The sequence below is a fragment of the Rhinolophus sinicus genome, linkage group LG06 (genome assembly GCF_036562045.2).
Source record: "Rhinolophus sinicus isolate RSC01 linkage group LG06, ASM3656204v1, whole genome shotgun sequence".
NCBI lineage: Eukaryota > Metazoa > Chordata > Mammalia > Chiroptera > Rhinolophidae > Rhinolophus > Rhinolophus sinicus.
Genome location: NC_133756.1, coordinates 109,430,987 through 109,458,168, shown reverse-complemented (window position 1 = coordinate 109,458,168; position 27,182 = coordinate 109,430,987). Strand labels below are relative to the sequence as shown.

At 41.6% G+C, this 27,182-nt stretch overlaps 2 long non-coding RNA genes and 1 pseudogene across 4 annotated transcripts in view; 2 read left to right on the top strand and 1 right to left on the bottom strand.

Moving 5' to 3' along the window:
• The window catches only part of LOC141572207 (large ribosomal subunit protein uL24 pseudogene), a 37,368-nt pseudogene extending 23,942 nt beyond the window's left edge, over nucleotides 1-13,426 (bottom strand).
• LOC141572208 (uncharacterized) lies at nucleotides 1,304-11,314 on the top strand. Its single transcript, XR_012497451.1, has 2 exons — nucleotides 1,304-1,526; nucleotides 8,962-11,314. It is a non-coding gene; the product is annotated as an uncharacterized LOC141572208 (long non-coding RNA).
• A 12,418-nt stretch (nucleotides 13,427-25,844) lies between the features above and the next one.
• The window catches only part of LOC109451365 (uncharacterized), a 63,263-nt gene continuing 61,925 nt past the window's right edge, over nucleotides 25,845-27,182 (top strand). For all 3 annotated transcript variants that reach the window (XR_012497450.1, XR_012497449.1, XR_012497448.1), the window contains exon 1: nucleotides 25,845-26,311. This is a non-coding gene — a long non-coding RNA (uncharacterized LOC109451365). The remainder of the gene's footprint in view (nucleotides 26,312-27,182) is intronic.

Sequence of the window (27,182 nt, the reverse complement as noted above, 5' to 3'; positions counted from 1 at the left end):
AGTACTGGGGAAATCGTGGCATTTTCAAACCAAATGGATATAAAAGTTCTCCAAACCTCACAAGTGCAGAGGGCCATGCCCTCAGGTGGTGTTGGGGGGACACCATATGCGGCCCGAGGTTACGGCCTGATATGTATCAATAGGATTTGATTTGAATCTTTATCCTGCACTGTTTCTTCCCAGAGGGTTGTTACCTTTCCCTAATCCCATCATGCTTAAAGGGACTGAATCTTAGGATCGAGGTACATGTGACGTGAGGAAATGTGCTTGCCTGTAAAGTGACCCGGTGAAGGCTTCCTCTGCTGAAACCAAGAGCAGCCCTCATGCAATAGGTGAAATTTGTCTTCTGGACACTTCTGTTTCCTTTTCTATTCAACCCCCCAGGTTGCTAACACTGTCCACTCTTTATCCTGGGCTTCTGCTGTGCTACACCAGGCAAGGGAAACACTAGAGCTTTCAGTTCAGTATCTGCTGTCCCTTTCTCGTGTAAATGGAGGGTACTGAGGGGTAGTGGGAAAGCTTAAAGCACTTAGAATCAAACTAGTCTGATACCCAGTTCCTTCACTCACTGGTGGAGCCTCAATTTCGATTATCTGCTAAATGGAAATGACATGTATCACTTACCTCTCCTAATCACCCAAAGTCCCTTACAGGAAACAACCATGCATTATTTCTTCTTTGTACCACTCAGTACACACGATAGCATGCAGCAGACACTTGACGTACTCGTATACCTTCTGAGCAAAATTAAACTGATTTTACATAGTGTGGGGACAGAGTCCCAGAGAGCAGTTTCCAGGCTCTCAGCCTCACATAAAAAGGTGCTGGCTCGGGTGGTAGATGGCCATCAGCTGTAACTAGTTGGCCATCAGCTGTTACCAGTTAGCCATTGGCCACTGATATAACTGCCGTGGCTGAGCTAGCAAGCGCAGATTGTAGTTAGCAAGGGGTTGGTTGGCTGGCTGGCAGAGAGGCGGCTAGCAAGTGGGGTTAGCAAGCATGGATGGCAGATTACAGATTGTGTTGATCCTACTTCCTGTGTCTCCAGCCCAGCCGCCAGCGAGAATATAGTGGTATGACTCCCCTATCTATGGCTCCGTTGTTGTTCCTTTTTGGCCTCGCCATATCCTGCATTCTTGTGCGGGGAGCGGGAGCTGAGACCCCGCATGACACATAGAATCTTGCATGGATCATGAAATGTGGAGTGTTTGAGCTAAAAGGAACTTAAAAACCTACCCAGTTCAATGTCAGCACATAATAGGCAGATGTGCCCCACTTCCTACTTCTATGCTAAACGGTCAGAAGCAGTCACTGTATTCTTTCTAGCTGAATGTCTTTCCTGAGCTGACCTTCACAATCTTCAACAAAGTTCTCTGAGAGGCCACTACCGTTTGACTGAAATTATCACTGGAGGAAAAACATCTATATACCATTCCGAATTGAGTTCAACTTCTACCTTATAAATGAAGATACCCAGACCTGGAGAGATGATATGATTTGGCCAAGATCACAGAACTAATTGCAGGGTGAGTTGAAACTAGAATATAGGTCTCTAGGTTCTTCTTCCAGTGCTCTAGCTATTACATCACTTTTGTGTTCTAACAGAAGTCTCAGTACGTTCAAGCCAAGGAGTGAGCCCTGGGAGAAATTTCTAGCAAGGACAAATAGGCGTGTGTGTGTGTGTGTGTGTGTGTGTGTGTGTGTGTGTGTGTGAGACAGGAGGGCCTTAGAGTCATGTGGCTATCTCCTGGGTAATTCAGAATGAAATAAGTTATTCAACACACTTTCACTTAACGCCTCTTCCAGGCAAAGGTATATAGCCCCAGAGATCTAGATAGATAAAATGAGGACTTTGCCCCCCAGCTTATAGACCCACAAAAAAACAGTGAAGAAAAAAAAAGAAAATCCAGGCTAATAAGTGAGCTAACAGATCTGCTTAGAGTCCTCCGAGGGCCAGGGGGCATGACCACTCAATACTCAAAGAAGTCAAGGGCTTAACTTCTGAGCCGTCTTCCAACGAGAGTCATAGTTCTCCAGAGCAAAGAGGGAAAGAGCTTTCCATCGGAGGGAAGTCTGAGCAAAAGCATGGGTTGGAAAGAGCTTGGCACATGTAGGGACTAGCAAGGTGTTCTGCATGGAAGGAACATTGGATACATGGTGAATGGAGGAGGAAAAGGGAGGGGAGTCAGGGCAGTGTCTGGGGAGGGATCTGCAGAGGGAAGCAAAAGCAGCCTGCTTTGAAGGCATCTACAAAGGCTGATAAGACATATATATAAATAATCACAACGCATGAAAGAATGATCCAATGCTTTTCAGAGGATCAAAGGAAGTACAGGGCAGCTCAGAGAAGGGAGAGATGATTTCCCACTGGAGGTTAGCGACTATATATCACTGATTAGCCAGGCGGGGTCAGAATCGGTCCTTTTGAACTTTTAGGATTCAAGTAGAAGTTAAAAATCTGCAATATAATTATCCAATCATGTTCTTTTGGGATCACATCCTTAACTTAATGGACTAGATCCTAAATCCCAGTGCATTGCCCAGCAGAGTACCCATTCCCATTAGCTAACATGTCTGTTTTTTTTCACCATTCCACCGTCAATGCCTGGCACCTAGTGGAACAGTGCCTGGCACCTAGTAGGTGCCAAATAAATATTTGTGGAATCCATCTCTTAAATGATGTGTTTTTATCATGGCAACCACATACTCTAGATTTTTTCAGAGTATTTTAAAAATATCCCTTCCCTTAGGTGCCATTAGTACAACTGTATTCATCGTGTATCTGGAGTTCTGATTTACAAAACATGGTAACAGAACCCACCGACACAACATAGGAAATCTTCATTCTCATTTTCAAATACTCTCCCTATGCCAGCTGGAGTGTTTGGGAGGGCGGGGGAAGGGAATGTGGTTTTGTGGCGAACACACCATTTCTGGGCTGGAGGCCTCCGCCACACCCTCCTGCATGCTTGGCTGCCCATGTGGCCTCAGACCAGGGCAGTCCCTTCGTCTTATTCTTTGCCCACTGAACACACAGGCTTTGGGAGTCTTGGATGAAAGTGGAAAGTATTAGCATCTTGGAAAGGATGTAGTTGGGGTACTTGTGGCCTTGTTTGGGTCTTTCCAAACAAGTTTCTGGCTGCTCTGTTGAGAGAGGAAAGCTTCCACATCTGCAGGGATAAAAGAGTGTGTTGTTTCAAAAACTTAGCATCTGCCCAACATTCCTTGGAATGCAACATTTAATGTGCTTAATTATCACTGTCAAGTGGATCATCAGTGAAAAGCGTTACCAATTCTATATGTTCTTCCTTTTTCTTTTCTTCTCTCTCTCTCTCTCTCTCTCTCTCTCTCTCTCTCTCTCTCTCTCTCTCTTTCTTTCTTTCCTTTTTTATTTAGTCATTCCATGTCATTTAGTTCTAGGTTCAGATGTCAAAACTAGTGGGTGCACATAGATTTTTTTTTTTTTTTGTATGTGACTTGGGAAAGCGGCTTGCATTATATTCTGACTTTGCACAACCCATGTCTATCTCTCCTTGAAAATTTTGAATCCCATCTTAGTTTAGAAAACAATAGCAAATGCTATCTGTCTTAATGGTTTCTCCCTCCATCCTCCCATTTACCCCAAATGAAAACTTTTAGAATTATCTCCTCCATTTTTCTCACCACTCCATTCTTGAGTTCTCTTAATTCTACCCCTAAATTATTCCCACATGCATCTCTTCTTGTCCAGCACCTTAACTGAGGCTCTGAGTTAGAGTCATTCTAACAGCCTCTTTTTTTTTTAATGTTATGTAAAGCAAGTATCCATCAATTTCTATTTTATTGAGTGTTTTTTAAACTTCATTTTTATAATTACAGTTGACATTCAATATTATATTAGTTTCATATGTACAGCATAGTAGTTAGACATTTATACATATAATTTACAAAGTGATCCCCCCAGTAAGTCTTGTATCCGCCTGGCACCATAAATAGTTATTACAATATTATTGACTATATTCCCTATACTGTAGTTTACATCCCTGTGACTATTCTGTAACTGCCAATTTGTACTTTTTAATCCCTTCACCTTTTTCATCCAGACCCCCAAATACCCTCCTATCTGGCAAACATCAGTTTGTTCTCTGTATCTATGAGTCTGTTTCTATTTTGTTTGTTCATTTATTTTGAGTTTTAGATTCCACATGTAAGTGAAGTCATATGATATTTGTCCTCTGTCTGACTTATTTCACTTAGCATAATACCCTCTGGGTCCATCCCTGTTGTCACAAATGGTAAGATTTCATTCTTTTTATGGCAGAGTAATATTCCATTGTATATATCTACCACCTCTTCTTTATTCAGTCATCTATTAATGGACATTTAAGTTGCTTCCATATTTTGGCTATTGTAAATATTGCTGCAATGAACATAAAGGTACATATATCTTTTCCAACTAGTGTTTTGGATTTCTTTGGATAAATACCCAGAAGTGGAATTTCTAGGTTATAAGTAGTTCTAGTTTTCATTTTTTGAGGAATCTCCATGCTGGTTTCCATAGTGACTGCACCAATTTGAAATCCCACCAACAGTGCACAAGGGTTCCCTTTTTGCCCCATCTTCACCAACACTTGTTGTTTGTTGATTTATTGATGACAGCCATTCTGTTTTTAAAATTTATATTAAAATATAGCTAATATACAATATTATATTAGTTTCAGGTGTACATCATAGTTATTCAACAGTACCTCCCTGGCTCTATACTGTTATTACCATATTATTGATTATATTCCCTATGTTAAAGAAGTGATCACCATGATAAGTCCAACAACCATCTGACACTGTACCCCGCTATCACAATATTATTGACTATATTCTCTATGCCGTGTATTACATCCCCAAGACTTATTTGTTTTATACCTGGAACTTTGAATCTCTCATTCCCCTTTATCTTTTCCCCCCTTTTTAAATTTTTCAATTACAGTTGACATTCAATATTATTTTATATTAATTTTAGGTGTACAGCATAGTGGTTAGACATTTATATAATTTATGAAGTGATCTCATCTGGCACTACACCTAGTTATTACCATATTATTAATTATATTGCCTATGCTTTACTTTACATCCCCGTGACTGTTTTATAACCACCAATTTGTATTCCTTAATCCTTTCAACTTTTTCATCCTGGCCCCAACCCCCCTCCCATCTATTACCCATATTGAATACGTTGTAGCCATGAAATCTTGCCATCTATGACAACATGGATGGACCTAGAGGATATTGTTCTTTTTATAGTAAGTTAGACAGTGAAAGACAAATGTCATATGATTTCAGTTATAATATTCCACATATAAGTGACAGCGAAAGAATGTTAATAAAATAAACAAACAAAAAGGAAAAAAACTCATAGATACAGAGAACATTTTGATGGTTGCCAGATGGGAGGGGGTTGGGGGTGGGTGAAAAAGGGGAAGAGATTAAGAAGTACAAATTGGTTGTTACACAGTAGTCATAGAGATTTAGGGTATAGCTTAAGGGCTCTGGTGCCTGTCCAATCTGCTCTTTGGAGAAAATTCAGGTCCTCTGTCCAGTTTTTAATTGATGGTTTGCGTTTTTTTGGTGTTGAGTTATAAATTTTGGGTATTAACCCCTTAGTGGATGTATCATTGGCAAATATCTTCTCCCATTAGGTAGGTTGTCTTTTCATTTTGTTGACAGTTTCCTTTGCTGTGCAAAAACTTTTTAGTTTGATGTAGTCCCATTTGTTTATTTTTTCTCTTGTTTCTATTGCCCAAGGAGATATATTTAAAAAAAAAAAAATTATTAAGAGCAATGTCAGAGTTTGCTGCCTATGTTTTCTTCTAGGAGTTTTATGGTTCGGGGTCTAATAGTTCAGTCTTTAATCCACTTTGAGTTTATTTTTATATATGGTGTAAGAAAGTGGTCTAGTTTCATTTTTTTTTTTTTTTTGCATGTATCTGTCCAGTTTCCCAAATACCATTTATTGAAGAGACTCTCTTTACCCCATTGTATATTCTTGCCTCCTTTGTCATAGATTAATTGACCATTTAAGTGTGGGATTATTTCTTAGCTCTCTATTCTATTCCATTGATCTATGTGTCTGTTTTTAATGTCAGTACCATGCTGTTTTGATTACTATAGCCTTGTAGTATAGTTTCATATCACATAGTGTGATACCTTCAACTTTGTTCTTTGTTCTCAAGATTGCTGTGGCTATTCAAGGTGTTTTGTGGTTCCATATAAATTTTAAGACAATTTGTTCTAGTTCTATTTTAACAGCCTCTTAACTGATCTCCCTGGCTCCAGGATCTCCTAATCAAACCAGCCTTTGCACTCCTCCCTAAATCACAAGTTAAACTATGCCATTTTTCTCCTCTGAAGTTGTGGGTGGCTCCTCATCCTACAGGAAATAAAATACAAAATCCTTGGCTTGCTATTGAAGACCATGTTGAATCTTGACAATCTTTTAGCAGCCAACCTTTGAAAATAAAAAATGAATGGAAGAAAAATAAATGTATAAAATAAACTAAATGTAGTACATAAAATCGGTTGTCCAAAAATCCACTGCAAAAATATGTTTGTGTGTGTATGTATATATACATGTAAATAGATAGATGTATATATATACATACAGTGTTGTAAGTTGTTATTAAGGTTTCTAGGCAAGCCCACAAAAGTCTATTCAATATGTAGTTGTAAGCAAACTGCTGTGCATGTGCGATTTAAAAAATTACTCAATAAATGAACCAATAAATGAACCAAGAAAACCATTAAAATTTTAAATTATTTGTAAGAAATATACCTTGTCTACGGGCCCTTGTGGTGACAAGATGGACAGACAACTCCATTTGCCTTAATAGCTAATATTTACTAGTGTGTACAATATACCAGGTCATATTTAAAGACCTTTACAAGCATTATCATTACAAGTACTTGGTCTCACAACAACCTTATGAAATAGATATTATTATTTTGCTCGTTTAACAAACAAGGAAACTGAGGCATAGGGAAGTCATATAACTTGTCCAAAGTCACACAGGGGTTGGTAAAGGTGGGATTTGAATTGAGGCAGCTTGGTTTCAATATTTCCTCTAAATGACAACGCGAGATTAAGAACCACTGGAGCGTTATTGGGAAGAGTCAGGGTCAGTGAATAGTGGAGGACATGCAGAAAATGTCTAAAGCTGTCAGCAAGACACTGGCTGGGGACAAAGCTGGGTCGTCAAGATTGGGTACTGAGTATATTAGGTGTCGTTGAGGTCATTTTGATGCTACTGATAATTTGACATTCACATTTAATTCATTTCTTTACAGAATAAAGTGTTAAATATTCAACTTTAAAAAAAATCATGAAGTACTCTGTGCAGAAGAAATGCACTCTAATGTCAGGATGAAGTGAAGTGAGGGTCAAATGGGAGATTCAAGAATGGGGCTGGAGTGCAGTTGCTGTCTTTCTGGGCCTGTCCACTCCCATATTTTTGGAGTGTATTTTCTTTCTTTGTTTTAATAAATCCTCTGCTTACTTGGCAAAAAAAAAAAAAAAAAAAGTGGGGCTGGAATCAGAGATGTGGTGAGAGATGGTGAAGCTTAGAAGTGGAATGAGGTTGTTACATTATTTGTTCACTTTCTACAAGTGATTGGCTTGATATTTAGGGACACAGAATGTCCATGTTATCAAAATGGTCGAAACAAAATGCTCTACTTCAAAGAGGGGCTTGCAGGAGGAAGAGGTTAAGCAGTGAGTGCTAACCACAGGCTGCCTTGGGCAGAAGCAGAAGGAAGCCTCAGGCCAACTAATGGAAGGAAAGTTGCTTTCTGTTTTGGTTGTAAGAATGGGCCAAAACTCAAAACACCACTTTTGCAAATGGATGGGTTTACAACATTTCAGGAAGTGTGATAAGACTTGAAAGGACAAGATGCATTTTTTAAATATGTTCATGCAGTGTCTATTTGCTGGGGAATATTTCCCATCTGCAAATCGGAATTATTGGACAAATAATTTGTCCAAATTATTGGACAAATACTTCTGGTATTATCCAAAGACCAAGACAAATAAAGTATCGTGAGAAAGTTGGGATACAGAACCAGGTTCAAATCCAGACTCTACTACTAACCCGCTGTGTGTCTTCAGGCAAATCTCAACCCCTGGACCTCAGTTCCTTGACTGAGTAAAAGGGAATAATAACACTGCCTCAGTCTGAGGATTGTTGTGAGCTTCAGTAAATATTCATCAAATGGCAAGAGTAGTTAGTGGGATTACAGTTGAGTCTTTATTTTTCTTTTCTGAATTTCTTAAATTTTCTACCATGAACATATATTGCCTTTGTAATTAGACACAAAAACAATTCTTTTTATTCTTTTAAAAGTGACAGGCATAATTTCTCATTTTTTACATTTGCTTTCCCTGCCTTTGTCTCTTTCTGCTGTATTAAAAAATGGGTCCTCTCTACAAGTGATATTCATAAGACGCCATGGGATACTGAATGTCAACTCTAATTGAAAAAAAAAATTTATTTTGATTTAAAAAGAAAAAGACTGTGCCGTGGGATGTCTGTTGTTCTCTACACTCCAGCATGGCTGTACTGGGGTCCACTCCCTGGATCCAGGCTTCTAGCACTTAAATGAGGCTGAGGTCAGTGGTAGTTCAGTGCCCATGGGAGCTCTGTTCTCTCCATTACATATTAATCTCTGTCCTGCCAGCCCCTCAGTCTGCCACTCAGCTGGATGTTCCCAGCCACCCCCAGTCCTCGGGGAGTTCCATTTTTTTTTAATACTTCTAGTTTCATTTACTCAGCATCAAAGCCTGGCAGCGCTGACATAGGCTGCAGGAGTCAAGCCCGCAGTTGGTCTCTGGAAACCAGAGAGAGTGTGGGTGAGTGCTTTGAATGCAGCAAAACTCTGGCAGAATACCAGCTTTTAATCTTCCCCTGATTCTCTTCTTTTTCTTTATAATTTTAGGTTTGTGGGTCCCAGATCTCCATATTTGCCTTCTGGAGCTGCCTTCGCCATAGAGAAAAGATGGATGTGGAGATTTAAGGCTGAGTTATACCAGCCCCTGAAGCTTTCCAGCACCAGAAAACATAAGCAGAGGTCTCTGTTACAAATGAGCTACCTGATCTGCCCAGCTTCTCGTTCAATGGGCCTATTCTCACTCAAGGAGGTAGGGGAAGAGCCAAAGGGCTAGGATCTTTCTGAGTGTGTGGGCTTCTGGGAGCACAAGGTGTGGTTCCTTAGTTTCCTCTCAAAACCACTCCTGGTTACTTGTTCCTATCTCAGCAAATATCACTGCCATACACCCAGCTGCCTAAGTCAGAAATCTAGGAGTCATCCTTGACCACTTCCCCTCCTTCACATCCCACATCTAATTATACATGCAGTGCAACTTACTCTACTCCTTTAAAATGACCCTGAAGCCATTTTAATTACCAACTAGTCGAGATGACCATGTTCTCCTGCCTCTATAGCTGCTATCCCTCAAATAGGACAGCTATTTCAATGCCACGTAGTGCAGATGACAGCTAGAGAGGATAAGGAACACGTAAGGATCACACAGACAGTCAGTGACAGACAGATCCAGAGGAGAATCCAGGCTTCCTGGTCCCAAGTCCAGCACTGCTTCTGTACGCTACCCTGCTCCACTTGTTCCTTCATTCGCTATATTGTATTGAGACCCTGACAAGTTCCAGACGTAGTGCTAGACACAATCATTGTCACCTCTGGAGTTTCTCCAGTGACACCTCTGGGGGTGGCTCTGCATGTTGGATTATGTTAATGTATGTCCCCATCACTCTTGCAGCTAGAGTGTGGCATCTCTCAGGCCCCTGCCTGTCCTCTCATTCCAGCACTCCACAAGTTGGCTTCTGCATGGTCTACTCAAACAACTTCTGAGTTAGTGAGGCCAACAGAAAATATATACACAAGGCACTTCACCTGAGGAAAAGATTCTATGTGAGCCCAACATTTAAAATACAAATTAGTGGAAAATTTTCTCTCTAAACCAAACTTATGATCTACATAGGAAAGGGAAATAGGAAAGTTGATCTGGTTCAGTTTCATTTCTATCACACTCCATAACTTCTTGGAACATCAATGCTCAGAGCATGATAGGTTCCCCAGTGTACCCATGATTCCAAATGATTCATTTAATGCATGTTAATAAATGTATACTATGTGCCAGGTATGGTGAAGGGTGCTGGGAACACAGTGCTATATCACATAGACAGATACGCTGCCCTAGGGGACGTTATAGGCAGTGGAATCTGACCTAGTGACCTACCAGTTTCATTCTAAATACTTTTGTTTCTGGATACCATCTTTACAAATTTAAAATTCAGGATGGTAGAATCATAGATTCCAGGAGATATAAAGGAGATATTCATTTCGCCTCGTGCCTGTTCCCCCTTAGCCAATGTTTACATCCCTTTTACAACACCCTGTCAAGTGATCGTGTAATCCCACGTTGGGCATCTCCTGCAACAGGGGATTTACTACCTCCAAGGTCATTTATTCTATTTTTAAACAGCAGAAGCAGTTAGAATGTTCTTGCCTATGTCGAACCAAAATCAGTTTCCCTAAAATTGCACTGTGTTCTGCCCTCTGGTCCTACACAGGTCAAAACAGCTTCTGCTCTGAGTTGGGCCTGGGCTGTGTGAGGATGATTATCATGTCCCCTAAGCATTTTCTCTCCTCCAGACCAAACCTTTCACCTCGATTCCACCTTTCCCCATAAACGTGGTTTGGAGTGCCTCTCCAGCCAAATCTCCAACAGAGCTACTTCCTCCCACTCTGAGGACCCATAAAAAGAATGTTCACATTAACAGTATTATTCTCTTTGATTCTCCCATATTACGCTCAGAGATCGTGTCCATAGAGCAAATTTCTCCCACCCCTGCAGCCCCCACTGCATATGTAATTCTATAGATAGCTTTGGAACAAGCAGGTCAACTTTATTGTTCACAACTAGAGCTAACAATATTGAGCTTTCAGGGTTGTTGTGAGTATTAAAAGAGATAATGAATGTTGAATTAAATATTTCAACAAATAGTGACGGAACAACCATCATGTAATGGACACTGTCCTTGCTATGGGTCGAATACAGTCCTGAAGATGATAGAAAAGACCTCTACCCTTATGGCGCTTACACCTCGAGGCAGAATATGAGTGGCTCTCCAAGGGACATATGGTTTGAATTGAAGCCCGGGGGTCCCCATGATGTAAACTGGAAGCTCAAAAATGGTACCCACTATTATAATTTTCATCATGATGAACATAGATACAACCATATTAATGCCAATAAAGCCTTTAGATGTTATCATTTCCTTGTGAGAGGAATGCTTTTGGAAATAATGGAAAGACCACAGTGGTATTTCTTATGAGTAATAACCATTATATCACAGATTATCTCATTTTCTCCTCCTAAAAACCCCATATTGCCCATAAATCAAGGAGTTTTATAATAAATGAGCTGAGTTAGCTTCCACCCAGTGACTGTTTATTTAAGTCTGGATTACTTTCCTAACTTGGTCAAACAAAATGAGAGGTTCTAGGGCAGAACAGCAGCTTTAGCAAGGAAGGTGCAGTTGCACTTGCAGGTACAGTGCCAGGCTTCCTTCCTCCTTCCATCTGTCCATTAGACCAGTTATCCTATCCATAAATTTGTCTTCAGCCATCACCTTATTTAGCATGCTATGGACGACAGGATATGCTTTCAACATCAAGGAGGCTTTCAGCTTTTCTAGAAGATGTATCTTGGTTTCCTTATCATTTCATATCATAGTTTGTTCAGTGTTTGGTCAAGGAACTGATAGAAATGGGAGTTATTTACGGTAAAACACATGGTCTCTTTGCTCAGTTGAAACCACTGATCTTCCTGTTTCTCTGTTACCGTCAGATAATCCACCGTCATGGGTGGGGTGTGCGTGAAACCACCACCTAATATCTCAGTAGGGGAGTGGAGTGACCACAGGATGTCATCATCTGTGTCAGAAGAGCAGCAAATGTTTAGCAGGAAAGACTTCACATTTGCATACCTGAGGAGATGCTGCACATCCGCCATGCTGCAGGGATGAGAATAGAGATCTCTTTAAGCCTCCTCCACTGATCCTACCTCTATGCTGACAAGAGGTTTTTTTTAATTACTGTCTATGTCTTGGCATATCAATCACATTGATATTTATAGTGGCTAATATCTATTATCTATAATTAGCCCAGCATCGTGCTTGGTAGGTACTTGATCTCAGCTCATCCTCACAACAATCTTTTGGGGGTAAGCATTATTCTCTTTTTTCACCTGAGAAAATTGATTCAGAGAGGGCAGGTGACTTGTCAGGGTAGTGTAGCTAATAAGTACAAGTGCCAGAATTCAGGCCCAGTCCAGTGCCCCGTGATCTTTTACCTCCCTTATTTCACTGTGCGGCACACACGGATCCCAACCCAGAATAGAGGGAACCATGCTCAAGACCTTCTTACTCCCTTGCTTGCTCACTCCCTCCCATTGCTGTGTCCTATCTACCTCCTACATGGGACTTAAGTTCCTAGGAGGGAAAGATAACCTATTCAGCTCTCTATTCCTCCCCAGAGAGAACACAGTAGGGTCTCAGTAAGTGTGTTTCAAGTGAACGCACACACACACGTACAAACCAGAATACAATGCTGTGGCTAGAATTTCTTACATCTACTTCAAAATTACAGAAAGGCTCCTATTTTAAAATTCATAATGAATCAAACCACTTATATAGCCTACATGATAATAGCCCTGGAATGACAGAATAGTAAGACTCCCCTGTTACGGTGGCTCCAAATGACACATCCTTTTGCTGTTCAAAGCCAAGAATAAAACTCTCCCTTATGGTGCAGCGCGCCCCTGTATGGAATTTGGGCTTCGCTTGCAGAAGTTGCAGATTGAGAGGCGGCATTCCTGGAATTCGTACTTAAGGCTCTGACACCTGAAACTCATCATTCCAACTGGAACAGGAGAAAAATGGAACAAATAGATGTACAGGGATCAACAAGCCAGGAAAGAAAGCAGACTGAGATGGTAATAACAACTCTCCACATGTACAGAGCGTGTCCTATGTTCCAGGCACTTACTTACATTATCTGTTTTCATCCTTACAGTAGAGTCTGAGGGGTAGGGACATTTCACAGATGTAGAGAAGGGCAGAGAAAGTTCAGTAACTTGCCCAGGGCCTCCTTGTTGGTAAATGTAAAGCTAAGAGAATTGAACCCAAATTTTTCTGACTCCGAAGTCTAAGCTCTTAAGCATTAATGCTAATCATTAACTATACTTTCCTAACCATTTCGTCTTTCCTTGGTAAGCAAGGACTAGAGGTTCAATACTATTACAGAAACACCATGTGTGTTATTTATATTGATGTAAAAGCTAAATGTATAGTTCTTGCCTTGTAAGATGAATATTGTTCTAAATTAATCTTTTAGCTATCAATGCAAGTCTGGGCTAACAACCACCTCTAGAAAATATACAGGGACATCTGGACTCAGTGTCTCCAAACGGACAAGATTATTCAAGAAAGCGATACCCAGAGTGGGCCGACCAGATAAGCAGCAGCCGTTATCGACTTGAGCCTGATGAAAAGCCTACTTATTTCACTTATATTTGTAGAGGGGATTACGGTCTATCGTCCATGTCTTATACAGTATTTCATTCGATCATCTCAGGAAAAGCATGAAGTAGGTAAGGTAAAAAATATCTCTATTATACAGATGAGGATACTCGCCCAGAATTATAAACCTTCTAAGTGGGACGACTGGGACTGCAGTTCAGGTCCCGAGGATCCAAATCCCAAGTAAATGAACTTCGAGGCCTTTTAATCCTTCAATAATGCAGATGGAACTGTGCTCAAATCTTGACTCTACCACACATCTGAGCCTTCCGTTTTCTCCTCTGTCAAACAAAGGATGAAGATATCTATCTCACAGGATTGTGAAACTAAATAATGTCAGTAAAGCCCCTTCAATAAAGCAGTGAACACAACAGATGCAAATCCTGCCTCGTGGACCTTAAAGTCTGGAGTTAGGAGGTGGAGAGTAAGAAAAAACATTCAACAGTTACACACTTAATGATCAAGTTACAATAATACGTGTTATAAAGGGAGAATGCAGAGCACGATGCAGTAGTACTACAGGGCGAGCTAGTCCCCGTGTGACTGAGGGAAGGCCTCCCTACTCAGTGACAGCTAAACTGAGATCTGAAGGATGAATGGCAATTAACCAGGTGACATGGGGTGAGGTGGGAGGCGTGGGTGTGGGTTCCAGGCATTAGGAGCATCATTGATGAGGAAACTTGGTGCCCTTGAGGAACAAAGAAATGACTGTGTGCCTGGAATGTAAAGAGCTCCAGGAAGAATGATGTGAAAGGATGCTGGTGAGGTAGGCAGCCTCCAGGCCAAGTCAAGTTAAAATATTTGAACTTTATCCTAAGAGCAATGGGAAGTGATCAAAGGGTTTAGGCAAATGCCAGCCCCTCCCTTTGCTACCTTCAGGATCTAAGACGTGTCACCTCGAAGACTATCTCTTGCTCTTTCAACCTAATACAGTTTCTTCTCTCTCTGTGCAAGAATTAACCTCCAAATCCTAAAAGTGTGTTAAAAACTGGTGTACACATTTCTGGAAAGCTTGTTTATCCATTCTTTGTGTTGAACAAACATTTGTCAGGCATCAACTGTGTACATACTGGGTGCTGTGGGTACAGAAGTGGATAAGATAGTGGCCCTGTACTTTAAGAACTTACAGTTTGGGGTAGAGGTAGGCCGGAAGAATAAATTAGTAATCACAATAAAGTTGGATCTATCACAAAAAAGGAAGCAGGGAGGGAGTTACTCACAGAGCCTAGAGTCAGAGGAAGTTTTTAGAAGAGGTGATTGGCCCATGGTGTGTTGTCAATACATGTTAAGTAGATAAAGTTTGAGCTGAGTCTTTTTTTCCCGACTTTATTGAGATATACTTGACATGTAACAATGTGTGTGTGCAATGTTTACCACGTGTTGATTTAATACACTTATATATTGCAAATGATTACCATCATAGCATTATTGAGCTGAGCCTTGAAGGATGAAGGGGCAGCTTACCAGGCGGAATAAGAGGGAATGAACAAGAGCACATAGACCATAAAAGTGGTCTGATGAGATTATTTTATTAGCAGTCAACTGGATGGGTTGAAAGGGAGAGGTCATAGGCGAGGAGACCAAGAAAAAACCTGGGGCAATAATCCAGGTGAAAGGTGAAGAGGCCTTGATGTTCACTCAGCAGTAATGCTGACTGTACTGTTTGCCTGACACTAAGTTGCACTTGGTAGTACAGTGTATAGCTTGTAAATGCTATTACATCTCTCCATGAATGGATGTCTATTCTCTTTCACAAGACCAGAGACCATGTCATCTACTGAAATCCTTACAGCACTTAAGTCTGTGCTTTGTACACTGTGTTCACCCATCAAAAGTTGAGTTGACACTTGGATTCACTGAGCTGTGGTGGGAGTGGGGCAGGCGGAATGAGAAATGAAGGGCAGGACTCCCCTTCTGCCATGCACCCTTAGGCACTCTTCCCTCCCACAAGAGAGTAGGCAGCAACTTAAACTCACCAAACCTACTTGCTTTTTTTCCCCAAAGCCTGGTATGTCCCTTTTTTTTTTTTTTTTTTTTTTTCAGTTGCACCCATCCACCCTAGCTAGAAACCTCAAGATAATGCTGGAAGCCAAAGATAAAGCAGGGGGAAAATCATCATCTGGGGGTCTTCTAAGAACTATACTTTTTCCTCCAGGATCTTCAAAAGAACTTTTCTCATTCACACATAGAAAGAAGCAGGGGATCCGAAGATCCAGCAACACCACTTCTCTGAATCCACTCTGCAGACACACTCAGGCATGTACACAAAGAAGCATTTGTGTTCTTTATAGGAGAGAAAAAAGTCAGTACAACACAGACTAAATAAACCTTGATATATTCGTAACACAGAATACTGTGCAATAGCTAAAAAGAATGAAGTACATCTATAAGCATTAATACGGAAAGCATTCCAAGACTGATTGTTTAGTAAGAAAGGCAATTTGGAGAATGTTAGGTATTATATTATACCATCGGTGTTAAAAAAAATAACCAACAACAAAACAACAACCTGAAACAATGATTTGTTTCCGATGGCTACATACATAAGCATTAAATGCATAGAAACTGGTAACAGTGGTTACCTCTGGGAAGGTGGGAAGGGAACCAGGACTGAGAGTGATGGTAAAAAATAATTTAGTGTTATCTGTATTTAAATTTTTTCACAAGTGTAATAATGCATTTATGTAGTTATGATTTAACTAAAGAATTTTTTAAGGCAAGAAGATCGTTAAGAATGTATAGTACTGTTTTTAATAGTGAAAAGTTTGAACTACCTAAATATCCAGAATTGAAGTATTATTACATCAATCATGGTATAATCCATACAGCAGAATTTAATAAAAATGACACTTTTCATTTTTATATTCACAGATGTAAAGAAGTTAGTAATTTATACTTCCATTTAAAAGGAAGTCGGTACTAATTATTATGTTCTGAATTACCCCATTTTTGTGAACAAATTTAGGCACAAAGAGGTTTGAGATAATTTTATATAAAAGGTTTATAGTTATTTTACATCAGTGGAATTCTGGTTATGTTTTCTTTTGCTTCTTTATTTCCCAATTTTTCTATAAAGACTAAGTAATAGGAAAAATTCTATTTTAAAAAATGAAAATTAAATGAGGAAATTAAACTAGGAATGATGAGAGAAAGGTAAGAGGAAGAAATAAATGCATAGTGGTGGGTAGGGATAATGAAGCAGGGAAAAGATGTTATTGGGATTTTTAAAAAAAGATTTTCTTATTTCTAGAGAGTTAAGGGGAAACTTTTTGTTCTCAGACTTTTTCAGCCCAATTTCCAAGCCATCAAGTTTCTAAATATAACCAAAGATGATGATTTTACAAGCAAGCCAATATAAACATAGTAGATGTTTATATTTCTACATTTAGATTCCTGACATTGGAACTGCAAAGGTTCCTTCAAATTGGCTATATTTTATTTTTCCAAAAGAAATTCCAGTCTGAGTCCCCTTTTAAAATATAACACCCTCCCCGAACCCCCACCCTAGTTTTAAACTTCAAGAAAAGGCAGAACTAGATTAACACAGCAACATTTGGGGGCGGGGGGCATGAGAGGACAGTGGGAGGAAGGTGAAGCATGTGGGCAAGAAGGGCCAGGGGAGGACTTCCTGCAGAGCCTCACCCTGTAGTGTGTATTCAGGTAGCGGAGGGATCGTGTGAAAATGCAGATTTTGATTCAGCAGGGCTGGGGTGGGACTCCCAGGCAATACCCAGGCTACTGGTCTGTGGACAACTTTGAGCAACAAGGCCTCAGATTTGGGGAGTTAGCTCTCCCACTCTGGCCCAACTGCATTTCATGTTGGAAATTTCTGGTTGTGATAACCTCTTTCTTTCTAACCTAATAGCTTTTTCTTCAAAACAGCAAATAGTGGAAACCTTTCAGAAAGTCATTTTACCCTATTACAAGGTACAGTTCCAGTCCCTCTGCATGGAAGTGAATTAGATGGGAAACAGAATCTGGAATGGGCAGGAGTCCCTGATATACAAATGTTAGTTGGTACAAAGGGTGTGGTATCCTGGACAAAGCCCTGGACTGGTGGTCAGCAGACCTGGTTTCCTTATTTAGCTGTGTACCTTTGTGCCAGTCATTTCTCTCCAGTTCTCTGTTTCCTTTTCTGTCAAATAAAATAATTGGTCTACATGGCTTCTGAACCCTTTTTAGCTCTGACCCTTGAGGAATCTGTAAAGGAGAGCCTACATCAGCAGGACGGGAAGTAAAGAAAGATGTGCCACCACACACACAGCTGCCAAGGATCCTGTCCATGTGATATAATAATGGAGGAATTTTCCCCTTGTCTGCCCAGACGCAAAAATGTTATTGGAGTGAGAGACTGGGAAACTTGCCTGGTATGAAATCCTAGTACCCGACTTCCTGGTTTTGGCAACTTAGAGCCTTGGGACTCTGTCCCAGCCCCTGTAAAGTAAGGCAGGCCGTGTAAACAGGCCCTCCAAGAACCTCACTGTGGCTCTGGCAGCTTTTAGATTCGAAGGTTCGCAATCCTTGAGGCCACCCTCAAGGTTCCACCTCACTCCCGTGCAGCCAAATGCTGAAGCCACTTGAGCTTAAGGTCCCAGCCAAATGGCCCTCCTGCCTTCCTGTTTGGGAAAGGCTCCAATCCCCAGCCAGTGGCCAAATCCAACTTTCGTAGCAACTCAACCCTCCTCCCAATAGCAGCCGTGGGACCCCGAGTCACCCAGACACTGCAGACTCGATTCAGGCCTGTAGCTGCCAAGCCTAAGGGAAATGGACAGGGCAGACAGAGGCATTTAAGATAGTCCTGTCCTCCATGTGGGGATCAGCCTCTAGTTTGATAAGCACAGGGTGGGCAAGGAACCTGCTGTGAAGAGATTACCCAGACTCTGAAGCAATCTCCTGCAGCAAGCCTTTACCCCTCAACAGACCTCTACTCCCTGCCCTTTAAATTACTAACCAGGCCTGTGGCTTTTCTAGCAAAGGCTCACAAGTCACCTACAAACGTGCCAGCTTCAGGCAGCGTCCTGTGGTTTGCCTAAGCCAGCCAGGAGGGGTAGTTAGCCTCCATCCACGTCCCTGAGACCCCATGCCCTGGCAGACACTCGCACGGGGCGTACCTCCTGAGGCGCCCACTTGGGATGCAGTGACCTGTAGGCTGCAGGACGTGTTTTTCCCTTCAGACCCAATCTGGGCGGGGCAGAATGATGGGGCTGGCTGGTACAAAGGCCGCTTTTATAATGTGCTTCCTTGGTATTTTTGGTGTCTGGCGAGGGCCTCCTTTCCTCCCACAGTTAATTAGCAGCATCAGAGCACTTCCCTTTCCTCAACAGAAAGTCTGTGCTTGTCCCTGAGGCCAGGCAGAGGGGGAGGCAGGTGTGGCTAAATGCTCCCTGAGGTTAACCTCAAACTCAAACTTAGAACCATACTTGGTGAGAGGCAGTGTGAAAGGCAGGGTTAGCTTCCATTTGGGGCAGAGTCGGCGAGCAGGCACAGGTCCCTGGCAAACCAGGGGTTGTTTTCTATCCTCCATCAGGTGAGGAGACAGGAGGCAGGGGGAGGGGGGGAAGGGGGGAACCAATGTGTGTTTGACACGTTTGTGAATTGTTCCTACAACAAAGGCTTTTTTAAAAAACAACAGAGTGGAGCTTTATATGTTTGAATGAGAAGCACACAGAAGAACCTATTGTCAGGAGGAAAAATTGCATGAGTAATTGTGCATGACTTCAGTCTTTCCAGTTGAAATGTTAGGCATGTTAAGGATAATTGTGGACACTCCAGGGTTTTCAGCGTAGGGAAGTGGGAGGAAGGAACTCCTGGGAAGGCAAGGAGGCAGGTTGTCTAGCAAGACAAAGAAGACAGGAAACTGAGACGTTCTTCCCCACTTTTCCTTAATGGTTCCTATTTTTCCTCTCCTTAGTTGAGGTACCACCTCCTACAGGAAGCCTTCATGCCCCACCTTCCTTCCCCCACCTCCCACTTCAGGTATTATTGATACATATCTCCTGTCTTTTCATTATTTACTGGACTGTGATACTATTGGAAGGCTGTAGAGCAGTGAGCATAGATTCTAGGGCCAGACTCCACCAATTCCTACATGTATAATCTTGGTGAAATTGTTTTTCCTCTCTGTGCCTCAGTTTCCTCATCTATAAGTAGAAGTAATACCTATCTTCTAAGGTTGTTAAGGATTAAGTATGTTAATACTTATTAAGGATTAAGTATGTTAATATAAGGCACATGGAAGAGTGCCTGACATATAGTATCCATTCAATAAATATTAGCAATTATTATTTTTATTTGTACCCCCAGTGGTTAGCACAGTTTGTAGCATATCATGGGTCACTGGTTTTTCAACCTTCTATGCATCATAATTGCTTAAGGAACTTTAAAAATATATGGGCCTGGGCTCTACTAACAACCTAGGAGTGAAATCTGGTCATGGTATTTTGGGAAAGTTCCCAGCTGGTTTTATTATGCAGCCAATGTCATGGGTACTCAATGAATATTTGTTGAATGAATGAACCAAATGGGATCAAAACGAACAAACCAGGTTTATTCCATCCTTAAGGATGTCAAGGCAATTCTCCTTCAGAAAGTTGGCTCTTCCTGGGGCAGGATTCAAGAGAATAATATGACAGTGAATATAATGGAATACAAGAAAGAATTATAATTCTTGGTATCTCAACATATTGCACTATTGAACAAAAGAGAGAGAAAAACGATTTGCTAAAGCTAATATTAGAAATCAATGTGTATTTCCTCTTGTTCTTCCTTTTTGTTTACTCAGACTTATTGCTTAGAGAGTTCCCATAACAACTCTCATCAGAAGCTGAACTTTGACCCTTCCTCCAGCTTTAAATTTGATTTGTAATATCTTTAATATAGTAGACATAATAAAACATTTAAAGGCCTCAAATAAAGTATTTTTACCACTCAACTATATAATTATGTGCATAATAAAATAATTGCAATTAACTGCTTTACCTAGTTGGCTTACAAAATTTAAACTGCTGCTTATAGAACATCAAGTCAGAGACTTCACAGTAGAAATAAGAAACTGTAGCCAGGGCCCCTATTCTCAAGAAACTTATATGTTAATGGGGGAAGTAAAGACAGACATACTAAAAACTAGAGAAAACAAGTATAACAGAAACATTTAAATAGTGTGTAGAAATATAAAGTGGGCTTTGGGGTCAGACTTTAAGTCTATTTCTAATTAGCTGTATGACATCAATTAATTCAATTAAACTTCCTGCGTTTCAGCTTCCTCATTGACCAAATGTGGATTTTGGTGCCTAAATCACACAATTGTTGTGAGGTTTCAAAGCAATAATATATGTAAATCTCTGGTACTTTTTATTCAATTAAATTACTTGAATGAACAAAGAAGCTGTATTCCAACACTACACTTTGTTTTCAGAAATTTCCTTATCAAGAGGAGAGGTAATATGGATGAGGAAGAAGCAAATCAAGGTAGAGAACTAAGCACCAACATATACCTGCCCTTCCACCACAAATCCCTTAAAAGACAGAAAAGGTAGCTTTTAACATCAGTAGGTCCTTACCAGCTCCAGCGAACAGAAGAGGAGGCAGAAGTTATGATAAAAATCTGGATAGAAAGCAGTTGGGATCAGACTAATGGAGAACCCAGAGCAGAATATTAACACTCCAAAACACTCGTAAGAGAAAGTTACTTTGAAGATAGGAGTAGAGAATCCCCCGGCTCAGAGGAAGCAAATTGAAAGAATAGGAGGGAGTTGTGAAGCAGTATCAGGGTTATTAATCTTTAAACTGCCCTCTGAGCAACAGCCCTCTCTCCTCCCTCCACTTTAGGGAGCTGTAGGGGATTTGGGTGGCGGGGAATAAAGCATAGACCTTTACTCCAAGAGAGGAAACCATCTGTAGGGGGAGGGCACCTACTGGAGTGTAAGGGTCTGTGAGAAAGGCAGGCTGCAAGTAACCCCATTCACCTTCCACAGACACAGAGGAACAAGGAAAAACTGTTCCTACCCAGGCCATCATCTGTGGCTGTATGGAAGTAAAGGGCTCCTTATTGTGGTACTGAGGATGGGTGAAGGACCGAGTGGGGAGGAGGTTCCCCAGCCTGCATCTCTGCCTGCTCCAAGGCCGTTACAAGGAAGTCAGCAGTCAATGTCCTATTCACAGAGTCCCAACTAACCCTCCATGCATCCAAGGAGCCTGTAGGGGAAACGGATAGCTCAAGACTGAAGTGAAAATGTAAACAAAATAGCTACTAATTAAGCTATCCTTCAAACATAGATATGAATGGAAAACCAACGATCCCCAGATACTTGAGGAAATTCAACAACTCTAAAGAAAACGACTAAGATGAACAAACTGAAAACTGACCTTAGAGAAAAAATAGATAAAGGAACCGAAAAGAACATGTTAAAAATTCTAAATAACATCATCTTTAGAAAGATGTTTGAGGGCATCATAGCAGGCTGCTGTGAGAAAGAAACAAACAATTGCTATCACAAAGGAAAAACAACAAACAAACAAAAAGGAAATGAAAAATTATGACAGTAAAACTAAAAAAGTAATAGATGGAATAAATAATAGAATGGATATGACAAAAACTGTATGTTATCCAGAAACTAAGTGTGAGGAAATCTCCCTGAATACACGGAAAAGATCAAGAATGGGAAAGTTGAGAAAAAATTTAAGAGACTGTTATGGACTGAATTGTGTCTCCCCAAGTTCATATGTCGAAGCCCTAAGTACTTACCTACAGTACTCACTGTCACTGTGTCTGAAGATAGGGCTTCTGAGGAGGTGATAAATAAAGCTTAAACTAGGTCATGATGGTGGAACCCTAATTCAGTGGAGCTGGTGGCCAAAAGAGACACTAGAGGTATCCCTCCTCTATGTCCATGTGAGGAAGACACAGCCAGAAGGCAGCCATCTGCAAGCCAGGAGGAGAGCCTTCACTAGAAACTGAATGGCCAACAACTTGATCTTAGCCTCCAAAACTGTGAGAAAATAGATTTCTGTTGTTTAAGCCACCCAGTTACGGTATTTTGTTGTGACAGCACAAGCAGAATAATACAGACACAAAGGGTTGATTCAGACATGTTTCCATTCATTCAAAGAAATGCCAGAAGAGCACTGAGAATTTGTGGGAAAGAGATCCACTAAGAAATAATAAAAGACAATTTCCCTGACCCAACGAAACACTCAAGAACTGCACAGGGCCTGCAAGTGTCAGGAAGATGAATTTGACAAGATACTTACCTAGACAAATACTAGGGATGTTTCTGAGTCAAAAGGACAAAGAGAAAAGCCTAAAGGTATTCAGGGAAGAAAAACAGTTGACCTACAAAGAACAAAAGTGAGCTTGGCTTTCGGACTTCTGAAAGGTAGCTGAATGCTAGGGAGCAAGGAAGCAATCATTTCAAAATTTGAAAGAAAATAATTTAGAGCCTAGAAGCATGTACCAATGCTAGCCAAACTAGCACTCAAATGAGGGAACAAAATGAAGACATTTTATATTTACCCTTCAGGTTGTCAAAAATGAGTAAACTTAATAAAATCCAGCACCAGCAAGGATTCAGGGGGAAATGGCACTGAAACTCTGTGGGAGTTGCCATTTTTAGAGGGCGACTTGTAAGTATGTATCAAAATTTTCCATGAGCTGTCTGCTCTGGGTGTAGATAAGTAGAAGCATCAGCTGAGGATAAGTTTAAACAATAACTTGAAGACAATAATAAGTAATAATAAAATCTTCTTGGTCTGCTTTTTGTTATCACCATGAACAGTGAAAATAAACAATGTCAACGATAAAATACTACTTCCTGCCAGGGTAGCCCGCTCCCCCTTTCCCCTAACTCCTCACCCTGTATGCTCCTGAATCTTCCTAAGTGCATAGAAAAATTTATAGCAGAAACTTACCTACAGTACTTTTACTAAATAGAAAGATAATTTACAGAAGGAAGTGAGGGTATGTGAGTAAGATTTTCACTTTTTACTAGCTACCTGTTTATTTTTTTATTTGAAAAAAATAAATAATGTGGTTGGCCAAAGGATTTATTCCAGGAAGTCAGAAAAACTGAGTCCAGTAACAGATTGTAACCATTATCCCAAATATTTTAGATCGTGGACTATGGGTTAGGTACAATGACTGCATTTTCAGAACTAAAAATCAAAAGCCAGTGTCTGCCAAAGGATTTTTGGTGCAACTTATGAGTAAGAGAGACAGCCTGGGACAGCGAATCTGGATGCCAAAATGACGGACTTTCGGGGACAATCTGATGGTTTCTTATTACGAGACTGTTTGAAACGGCCTGTCCATAAATCCTCAAACCCACTCCAACTTTGGAACCTGCTGGAACTGAACTCCTGATCTACCAGCTTAAACAGAGCATTCAGCATGCTTTACCCTAACTGCCCCACGTCCAAGGCCTCGCAGCCTTTGCTCCCCTGAAATCTGCTAGGAGCCCTCACAGAGCACTCTTAATTTCTCATTGCCTCAGCAGCATCCCGGCACACTGTCTGCCCTGAGCGGGTAGCTATTTTCCTGACTCTCTGTCAGCCCCCTGGTTCCCTACTGGTCTCCCTCATCCCCTGCTTGGTCATCTTCTGCACCCCACACAAATGCCACTCTCTCTCCCACCCTCCCCACTTCCACCCCACCCCTTGTGTGCAGCTGAGCCAGCCTGGCCGGGGCCACTGATACCCGTCGTGCTGAGGCTAGCACAGACAGGCACCGGGTAAGCTGAGGCCATGGAAATGAAGTTGCTGGGCACAGAAAGGATGGGGGTGACAGACCCAGAGAAACAGGAAAGAGTTTGCCAGGAAACCAGGCTGACACAGGCTGAGTGGAAAAGAGAAGTTGGCACAGGACTCACACACCATGTTGGGGCCGGGAAAGGAAGTGGGAGAAAGGTAAGAACTAAACGTGCACGGGAGTTTTAGTTCTAAGTGTGAAAAAGGATATCAAGGTACATGCATGGATTCATCCCTGACAAGAACCAAATAAAAGACTCCAGGGGGCCCCAGAGCATTGTATTGGGGAACAGGGAAAGAACATGTGTCAGGAAGACCTCCTCCCCGCCTTGGCTATGTGACACGCAGCAAGCTGTTAACCCCCTGAGCTTTACCTGTAAGTTGGGGGTTCTTCTAAACACTAAATGAATTCAGGGGAGTAAAGCTTTCAGGCCAACATTCAGGAAATCTGAAGTCCTTTCTCCTTCCATCAAAATGCAGACGGTGATGATGAAAACTCACCTGTAGCCTCTCACGACCCACTCCGTCCTCAGTGTGAGCAGTGGCCCCACCAAATGATAGCTGATTACGATCGCTGACATCTATTGAGGGAGTATTATCTGCAGGCTCTGGTCTAAACCCTTTGTGGTATTAACTCAGTCCTCACAACACCCGTATGAAGTAGATAATACTATTATTCCTAGTTTACACATGAGAAAGGGAAGGCTTAAAGAAATAATTTGCCCAAGAGGCCTAACTATTATAATAAGAGGCAGAACCAGAATGAAAATCTAGCTCTAGCTGCAAAACTCATGCTCTTTTGCACTGCACTGTTTTCCTCCCTAATAATAAGGCAGAAAATAGAAAAAAGGTTAAACAAGTAAAGGTCCTATCAGAGGCACGGATGGAGATGAGTAGGAGGGCTCCTAGTCTCCTGTCTCCCTGTGTGAGAGCAGCTGCTGGAGGAGGCTTCCTAAAGAGCTCCCATGTGACAGTGACCCAGGGGCAATGCCACTGCGGAGATGAAGTCGTAACCCCCATCCCAACTGCCAGAGATGGGTAGTGGCATCCGAGAACAAGCCAGTCCCGTATGTAACCGGTGCAAGTAAAGCTGTAGGCAGGGGCATTGCCTCATGTTATGAAATTATCTGCAATAAAGGATGTGGTAATAAGTCCAAACAGAAGGGCGATGAGTTGGCAGGCAGTCTGAAACAAGACGAGTCAAAGTTTGCCCATGTGTCTACAGCTCTGTCCACTCCGATTCCACATGTTCCATCCTGGTTCTGGAGACAGGAAGCCCTGGGATAAGGAGAATAGCCTGAAGGAGATGCTGCCTGGGAAAGGTCAAAGCACCAAACAAGTAAAATAAATTACTACTGTCACTTTAATAATGGCAATGACATTAGAGGTTTTCATTAAGGTTATAGTCATCACCACTACTTCATTTATTTATTCACTCATGTGTTTATCCAGGAAACATTTATAGAGAGCTTACTGTGTTCCAGGCCTTGTGCGAGGTGCTGGGACTCTGAAAGAGTCCCCAAGTGCATAGGGTCATCAGGAGACAGTAGAAAGAAGCTCTTCCAACATAATCAGACAAAAGCTCTGATGCTAGTGAGTTCCTGCCACGTGCAACAATAAGCTGTCCCTGCAAGGTGAGGGTCCTGTCAGAGGCACGGATGGAGGTGATTGTGCCGGCTGGGAGTCAGGAAATACCTCCTCCAATGTACAAGCCAGAAAATGTCTTTGAGAAGTCCAGCTCCTCCCTCCCTGTATAGGGAAGGAAACCACGGACCTGAGTTATAAAACAGATGAACTACGAATCAAGACTGCATATCATTTAACTGTCAGCTGAACAACACTATAACAAATACCCCAGGAGTTTAGGGAGAGGAGCGTCTCTGTGAGTCAAAAAGGCTTCCTGGAAGACATGGGACTTACATTGGGCTTTCCTAAAAAAATAAGAGGTAGGTGTGTGTGTGTGTGTGTGTGTGTGTGTGTGTGTGTGTGTCCAAAGGGGAGACACCTGGTTTTTAGATATTGATCAAATTGTTCCTTAAAGCTGTCTAAGTTTCTTTTATCTGGTTAATCACCAAGTCCTTCAGATCTGCAATTTTTCGTTTGGGAAGATCTGCTACCAGATGTGACATGATTTTTTGCACAGGCTTTAGAGTCAGACAGACCTGGGGTCAAATCCAAGCTCTGCCATTTTCTAACGATGTGACCTCAGTTTCCTCATCTGTTAAATGAGGATAATACTATCTACCATATGATTGCTATGAGTATAAATAAAAGAATGCATGAAAAACATGTAGTATAGGGCCAGACACTCAGGATACACCTAGCATGGATCCTTAAATGTTGTACTAATTACCTAACTGCATAGACCCTATGACATTTACAGTGTACCCTACATTCACTCAGTTTCCATTAATTCTTTCATCGAACAGTGAGACACAGTGCCAAGTGCTCTGCTGGATGCTGGACACAACCATGCACCAAACATTGTGGGGACAGAGTCCCAGAGAGCAGTTTCCAGGCTCTTGGCCTCACATGGAAAGGCACTGGCTCAGTTATTAGATGGCCATCAGCTGTTACCAGTTAGCCATTAGCCACTAACATACCTGCCGTGGCTATGCTAGGGGGTTGGTTGGTTGGTTGGTTGGTTGGTTGGTTGGTTGGTTGGTTGGTTGGTTGGTAGAGAAGAGAAGCACGGATTGCAGTTAGCAAGGGGTTTGTTGGTTGGCAGAGAAGCGGTCGGCGGATTATGGCTAGCAAGTGGGGTTAGCAAGCGTGGATGGCTGATTGCGGATCGTGTGGATCCTACTTCCTGTGTCT